General features: G+C 43.5%; 1 long non-coding RNA gene across 1 annotated transcript in view; it reads left to right on the plus strand.

Moving 5' to 3' along the window:
* The first annotated feature begins 5,954 nt into the window (after positions 1 to 5,954).
* LOC109314570 overlaps positions 5,955 to 8,277 on the plus strand; it is a 9,643-nt gene continuing 7,320 nt past the window's right edge. The window contains exon 1 of the long non-coding RNA XR_002102314.1: positions 5,955 to 6,005. This is a non-coding gene — a long non-coding RNA (uncharacterized LOC109314570). The remainder of the gene's footprint in view (positions 6,006 to 8,277) is intronic.

The following is an 8,277-nucleotide window of genomic DNA, read 5'->3' on the forward strand; positions in this document are numbered from 1 at the left end:
AATTTTCTAGCCATTAATTTTGGGGCCCCAAACTCTGCAGTTATGTCCAGTTAGTGTTTTGCTGATCTGAGTGTGGCATGACTTCAAACCTGTTTCTATACATCTGTGGTGGGGTAAGGAGGAGCCTGGCGTGTTCTTCTGACTGCTTGCAGAAGAAAAGAGAAAACGGAGTCTTTTATTTTTAATTGAAAGATCACCAGTTTCCCATTTTAGTCCTGTGGGCCCTTCCCTCCCCCCACAAAAGGTTCAGTCATCCTGTGGCAGTACCCGTGGCCACCTTGTCCCTCATTTAGGAAAACCGGTTCCCTGCCGAAAGCTAACACAATCAGCAAAAGAACAGAAGGTGCTAATTGGGGTCTGCTTACAACTGAGCCTCATGGGACCAGATTTCTTCCCTTTGGAAAGGGTTAATGCCATTTACCTGAAACACCTCCCAGGAAAATTCACTGTGTTATCATTTTGGTTGGAAGCTTAATACATTGTTTCAGCGGGTTTGACCCAGAACCTCATTTTTGAATCAGAGGAATGAGCTGTTAATAGCAAGAAATTTCAAAAGCAGCAGGCGTGCAGTGGTAGTCACCTATTCAGGTGCTTTCTTGTCTGAATCGGTTGCGCCCCACAGTTCCTTCATAGATCTATTGTTGTTCTGTTTAGGTTTAAATTTTGACCTAGTAGTCCTGCTGTTATCTTCCATTATCTGCTATGATGAACGGCATCGGGCTTTACTTTAGTAGTGTCTCATGGCTCTGCTTTAACTAGAAAGTGTGTATTAATGTAAACTAAGATTAAATGGCATCTTTGTTATTTTGGGCCTATCAAGTCTGAGATGTTAGAGGGCTCAGTGACATTTATTTGACTCCCAGTCTATCCCTTCTGTTGAAGAAAACACAACCAATGATAAGGGCAGGGGAAAATCTGAATATGCTACAAGCAACAAAACTATTTTCCAGGGCAGACTGGTGGGCAGGCATGCAAATGAGCTCTACCTTTGGTGAAATGCAAAAAGCAAAGGAGAACTTTCCAAAGGGTTTCCATCAGTATCTGCACCACCTGGCAATGTATAAATGTAACTACTGGTTCTGTAAAGGCTGTTCTATAATTTAGATTTGACCTGACTAGATAATAACAGGCAATTGTCAGGGTTTCTATTCCTGTGTCTGCCAGGAGCTTCTTGCGGCACCTGTAATTTGACTTCTTGTTGACACGATTTGCTTATATGTAAAGCATGGAAAAAATACCTACTTTCTAGGGGCATTATGATCAGGCAAGCAAACAAGGGTGTAAAGTGTATAATCAAGCAGCATTGGCAGATAATAACTCGACTAACATGAAATCTACTGCACTCAGAGTTACAACTATCCATGTGGAGGAAAAATGACTATAGACCTGCATGCCCACCCCTATGCCCCTTATTAATAGTACGATGATATTGTTTATAAAAGGATCCAACTTTTATGGTAAGGCTGTGAGAGATGACCATTGCCGGAAGATGGTGATGCATTCAAACAATAGAGCATTTAAACAACTCTTGTTTTTAGGGAAAAATGTGATACTTGTGTATTGGAAGCAGATGGCACTTTCTTGTTCATTCTGCGTAAGTGTTATTTCTAACGCTGTTCTAGTTGCATGTTCCCTAATTAGAATGGCTTCCAAAAATAACATTAAAAATATACATTTCAGGAATTAATTTTTCCTTGTGCAGTGCTCAAAAAAAAAAAAAAGAATGGAAGGATGAGCAGTTGCCTAATTAATAACTAAATTACAACCTTTTAAAATGTGATACTTTTGCTTTGATACGGTAATGTATTAGTCACACTCACTTTGTGTAACCCAGGACTCAACTGGAATGTTAATGCCTCTAACATGTCAACCATCCTCAAGCTGTTAAACATTGTATAGCTATTTTAACTGATCTCTCAGTAGGGCAAAGGCATATATGTATAGTGGCAGCATAGGGAGAGAAATCGTGCTTGTGCTATTCTGACAATATTGCTCCACCTAGTAATTTTCAGTTCACTGACGTTGAGGCAAAAGAGACTGATCTGTATAAAATCTTGTCTGACCTACTCTGTAACACAGGCCATCAGATTCCATCCAGCTTCTCCCACATGAAGTGCAAAATTGAACTGGATCAAATTCCTAAACAGCTTTAGAGAGGAGACTTTCATGAAGGAATGTAAGCAGACCCCATTCTAGCGATGAAAACTGCAGCACTTAACGGTTATCTTTGCAACAGTTTCCTGCCTCCGACTTCACTTCTTAACAGACCCGGGGTCTGTAACACTAGTTTAGGGAGGCCAGGATCTGTTCTTCAGACACGCTTCTTTCTGAGTTACTTGGCTTTGGGACAAGAACATCTAATTGACACATTAGGAACACAAAATCTGACCAAACGAGTACGCTAGAATACAACAGATGCGTGGTGTGAACTGAACTAGGTATACCACATTAAAGACAGAAGATTTCCATCCCCTGATGCAACTGTCTAGGAAGGTTGCTTATAAGGGCCGTGTATCTGAACTACCTTTCTTCTTTTCTTCCTGATGCTACCTGTATGTCACACAACACTCCTGTTGGGTACGTAGGTAAGAATCATCCCTCTCATTTTGCAGATAGTAAACAGACTAATAGTTCAGGGACTTACCTAACTTTACATAGCAAGTCACTGGCTGCTCTGTCCCCTGCACCTAATCACTAGACCACTTCCTCCCTCATTTACCTCCTGCAATGCTAATGTCTTGAAGAGTCTATCCAAGATCAAGGTCCTATTGTACTAGGCACTGTGCATTTGTCTCGTATGGGACACATCTGCCCCAGAGCTCTTAAGGTCTAAATAAAGAAGACATGCACAAGGTGAGAGAAGAAAGGACCCTGAAGCAAAGGAGGATAAAGTTAGTTGGCCAAGGGTGTGCAAGAAGGCTGATCTCCTGAATCTCAAACCTGTCCCTTATTTGAATGCTCTAATGTAACTTCAGGTTGAGAATCACGGCATTAGGAGTTTGGTTGGGGCTTCAAATGCAGGAAGTTGAGAAGAGATACTTTTTCAGGTTCAATATTTTAGTCCCAAGGGTCATCTAGGAGATTAAGAATATTAGTGCCATCAAGTTGAATTATTTGAAGGGATCAGCTAATTTGGCTAAATACAGTGCTCTAAAAAGTTCCACCTAGGTGTAGACCCCATTGCATACTTGGTTTCAGGCAAAATAAAAGGTTCCTTCTGTTTTTGCTTGCTGGAAAGGCCTCATGAGATGCACTCCTTGTTCTTTGGAAGGCCTTGGGGTATTAGTAGTCAACCTATAGTATTCAATCAGATTTTGGAACCATGTACATAGCTAAAGGCAGAGCACTTCATTTTAGACAGCTGACAATAGCTAGCAGCCATGATTTTAATTCATTTTTAGAGTGACAAACTTCTTTGAGATCAAGATCAATGGTTCTTTAAAATTAGACAAATCTGGTGCCTGTTTTAGGCAGACTACCTCAGCACTTCTGGGCTATGGCTGAAATCTGGCTTTCCTACTCAGTTTGGCTGTAACTGATTTAAAACGGGTTGAATGAGGGGCTTTCTTGCTATACAAGCTTGCCAAAAACAAATGTAAATATGTTGGTGTCAAGCTACAAACTAGACTAGAATAAAATATTGTAAGTTCCAACCTCCTGTTAATTCTTGTGATATATTAGACTACCCAGCATTGCAATGTGGATGCTGTTTTCTGGGTTTGCTTGTATTCCTTATGCTAGAGGGTGACTTTGCTCTTTCATCAGTGTGAGCTCTTGTGGAACAGAATGTGCCAATGTGACCCTCATTGCTCACCTAGAAATGCTGATACTGTATTTAGCAAAGCCCTGCAGGGTTTATGAAATGTCCTTTAGAGAGATGATCATTTGTGCTTTTCTCTCTGGATCAGGCTTTTGCAGGACTAGACTGTGAACATGGAAGTAGCAAAGCAGGCCTGTCATATAAGTTTCAGACCTGACAGCTGTTGGCAGGATTCTGATCGTTGCCTTCATAGGGCATTTAAAGAGCTGCAGAATATAAAATAATGAGAGGCTTATTCAGTTGGGCCTGGCTGTCCTGTGATGGCATGTATTGACAATGGCCAGGCAGTAAGAAGTTGTCAGGACATTTGTAATGGGCCCTGTGAAGAGCCCTGCCAAGTGCATCTATCTGTTGGTTTAAGAAGTTGCTAGATGGGGTTTTTTTGAGAAGATATGACAAAAGCTGGTTGTTCTTCTGAGGGCTCATTGTGGAAGGAGGAGTATAGTCTTTTGTTGCTACCAGAGCAGTTGCAGGGAAAAGTTATTGCCACTACCCTAAGAACAAAAAATCAAATTTTGTTTCTGTAGATAGCAATGATACAATTCTGGAAACGTGAGAGGGACAATATGGCAGAGTACATTTGCTTTGTGAATATGCCTGGGTGAACAGCGTTGCCTTCCAGTGGCTAGAAGGGTAACGGACCTATTACTCGCATAACCTGGGGGAATTGTCTGTCAGTTGAGTCATAAAGGATAGTGTGTTTGCGTGAGAGGAGAAGGGCTCCAGTGCCAGCTCATCAAAAGAAGATGCATTGTTTATCTAGTTATTATCTAGTTAGCAATGCCTGGATTCACTGCTGCTTAATGCCTGGTTATTGCTGTTATGCTCGGTTCAATATAGGCCACCAGATGAGAGCCAGACCTAACATGGGAAATGTGCGCTGAATAAACCACCCATTATTTTATATTTTGAAAGAAGATAATTGGTCTGAAAGCTCATGGGGCAGGGGGGAATAGCTTGTCTGATGGCAAATGTATGTAAATTACAGAAAGTATTTAAGAGCATCCGTATCACATCATAATAAAGAATTTCCTATTCAGCAGCTGGTTCCTGATCTAATAATACCTTCTTTAGTTCCTGGTTGTAATACTGATTTCTTCCTCAAATTCCATCCTGAAGAGTACTTTCATTTATTATACTGTGTATTTAATCACATTTTGCTACTCATCCTGAGGAGGATTGAATTCTTCAGGAATCTTGTAATGGCCTCTGTAATCCCTAGGTGTCTCTATTGCCTTAGTAGATGAAATTTTGGAAGAGGCAGAAATATGTTAGACAGGTCAACATATTACCTTGAATAGATGTATTATTCGAAGGTGCCATAGTGTTCTGTCCTGCTGGTTAAAATAGAGCGAGGTTAGTCTGTCCCGTCATGGGGATGATGGGGGGAATTGTGTGAAACGTTCTTGTTGCTTAGCACCAATGCAAGAAGATTGCATGTTCACATGGAGCTGGGCAGAAGCAGAAAGGGGAGGATTAAATTTGGAAACAGAAAGTGAAAAGCAGGTGACTGGTTAGGCTTTTGAGAATTATTCCAGCCCCACCATTTTAATGCCATTTGCTCTGCGGAGCGAGTCTGCTCGGTCCTTCGGTCTCTTCCCCGTTTGTCTTGGGGGGCTTCGGCCGATTGTTTTTGTACCCAGGCTCTGTGCTGCTTGCTAATGAAGCCCAGCACAGCTGATGGAAGCCGCAGATTATCAGGACATTAACATCTCATCAGTGGACATTGCAAGTCACGGGGATGGTCAATAACTGGCCTCAAAGGCAACATAAGCTGTCCTTGGCCGAAATGGCATCAGCAAAGTGTAATCCTTTGGTCTTTGTGCGGGCCAGCAGTTAGGAGTTCTGGCTTCAGTCCACAGCTCAGTCGTGCACCAGCCTTGCGGCCAGCCGCCACGCTATGTCTCCCTGAGCTCAGAGACGGGTTCTGCACCTGGGCGCTGCCTGTGCAGCCCTCATGCACTTTTTTTTATTCCCTTGGATTTTGCCAGGAACATTTAAAGATGCAAGAGCTGCGTGCCAAGCCTGTCACGTTTGTAAAAATCTATTGAGATCTTCACATGAAAGGTGTGATTACGTACACGTGAAGGGTGGTGCAGGGTGGTATTAATGCCTATCTGCTCTTTTCCTTTCCGAGTAAGACGCTGTTCACAATGAGGAGAACACCTGGCATTTGGAGCGCCAGGTACTGGCAGATTACCTAAATCTGAAATGCTTTCTCTGAGTGACATTTAGACCTCATCAACCATTGAGAAGAGACGAGCTGATCTCTTTACTCCAGCGGGAAGTTAAGGGAGGCAGGGACATGTCGAAGGGAACGGCCGAGGTGGCTTTCCAGAGCTCTGAGGGAGAACTTGCCTCCTTGGGCTCCCAGTAACTCCCGGGGGAGCTGGCTGGACTGTCTGCCCAGGGGAGCACCTGCTAACAGAGCTCGTGCAAGATCTCATCATGAGCCAGAGTCTGAGCTGGTCTACATGGTCCTAATAGTCATAGTGGGACCACCATCAGCTCAAGGTATGATTTTTAAGACAGTCTGTTCTGTGGTACCTGCTAGCTTAGCCCCAAGGAGCTGTTGGGGGGATGCCCAAGCCCTATCTTGTCCTCTCCAAACATGCCCGAAGGTGTAGAATAGGTGCCCTGAGTCGTGCCTATGCTGCCTCCTGACCATGCTGTGCAGTTCAAGACCCTTGTTCCATGCGCACTACATCTAAAAATAATATCCTGTAGCCACTTTTATCATGGTGTTGTGTGTTGGCTGTTACTACGGCACATGCCTGGCTCTTCTCAGCACATCAGTAAGGCTTTTTTTCCCCAGTGTCTACCATATGCAGATGTACTGCATTCCCCTGCGCAGTCAGGAGGTGGAATAAACAAGTCCATCCCTATGGAGACTCTGCCACCGACAGGTTCCTGCACCAGGGAAGCTCTCAGCAAGCAAGGCTGCCTAGGCTTCAGGTGTTTTATACTGTTAGGGAGCAGATGCAGTGCACCGAGATTGGGGCCCTGCCCGTAGACTCGCTCTGGTTTAATGACAAAGAAGCCGTTTGATATCCATGTTCTTGCTCATTCCAAAGCACAGGTGTTGGAGCTTGCCTCACAGGTTAGTGCAAGATGAAGCCATCCCTGGGAGGTGAATGCTACAAAAATAGAAGAGTGTTGCTATAGTGGGTAACATGATCCCTGGTAGCTGAAGTAAAAAAAAACAACCCAAACAACCAATAAAAACTATTCTTTAATTGCAAACTCCTTCTTCTATCTGCTTAATTCACAGCAAATGAAGGTCATCTTTTTTTCCTAATGCACAGAGCTAGGCTTAGCAGCTGTGACAGAGCAAGAAACATGTTTGGAATAAACAGTGAAGTGAATGACACTTATTAGCTATAGTGTGGCATATTTATCTCTCCTTAGTTAGCATAAAAGCACAGGTGACATGACAAGGGTTCTTCACTTCTGTATCATTATTATATACATGTAAAAAACCCAAACAATAGATCATTAAGTGGGAAAATGCAGATGTTAGCAGCCTATTTTTTAAAAAGTCTCTATAATTAGCACCGGCATTAGGATGGCATTGTTGGTTGTGAGAGCTACTGAGCAGACGACATAAGCACAGGTGTGATGGGAGAAGGTTTTCTCCTTCTGTGTCAAAAAGTTACTCAGCTTGCTTCAAACATATGGGATACAATAGAGTTGTACACAGTGTACGGTATAGGCCATTATGCTTCTTCCTATGGCCAGCAAAAATCTGTATAATAGATGCTGGTCCACACACTTCCATACTATACATCTGTCTATACTAAGCCCTAGACTGTGATGAGGAGGAATGAGGAGTAGAAACCACAAGGTACCTTGCTTTCTATATCTGCTTACCCAGGCAGGCAGAATTTGTAGTTACAACTAGTGTCCCTGATGACGCACAAAGGATGGGAGAGGAGGTAGCAATGGCTCCGGTTTTTCAGCCCCAGAAAACAGAGATGCATGAGGCACAGGGCTGGAAGGCCTGCGCCCCCACACAGCATTATGTGTTGGCTCCACTTCCACAGCAGTGTCCTGTGGAGCTGCCCAGGCGCAGTCTAATAGGCACCGTCTGCCCCTAACCTTGGCTTGAGGATGCATGGGGTGGAAAGGGCCAGTGCTCCATTTATTACAAGCACACTTTAATCAAAAGGATTGTAAATGATTAATGTGATTATCGCTTGACAAGCCAAGCTGATTTCCAGAGTGACTCACTGGTTTGGCTGCTCTACTGTTAACCTAGTCTGAAAAGATCCTTGATGGGAATCAAGACGCTTGGATAGGATCAGGTGCTTGGATAGGAAGTGTATGTGGATGAGGCATGGCCTGGCTATCTCATGATCACCTCTTGGCCAAACTGGCCAGTTGTGGCCTTGGCTCCACCACGATCCGCTGGCTGGGAAATTGGCTTCATGGTCGGACCCAGAGGGTTGTGATTGCTG

This window comes from Crocodylus porosus, unplaced genomic scaffold (genome assembly GCF_001723895.1).
Source record: "Crocodylus porosus isolate Cpor-Errol unplaced genomic scaffold, CroPor_comp1, whole genome shotgun sequence".
NCBI lineage: Eukaryota > Metazoa > Chordata > Crocodylia > Crocodylidae > Crocodylus > Crocodylus porosus.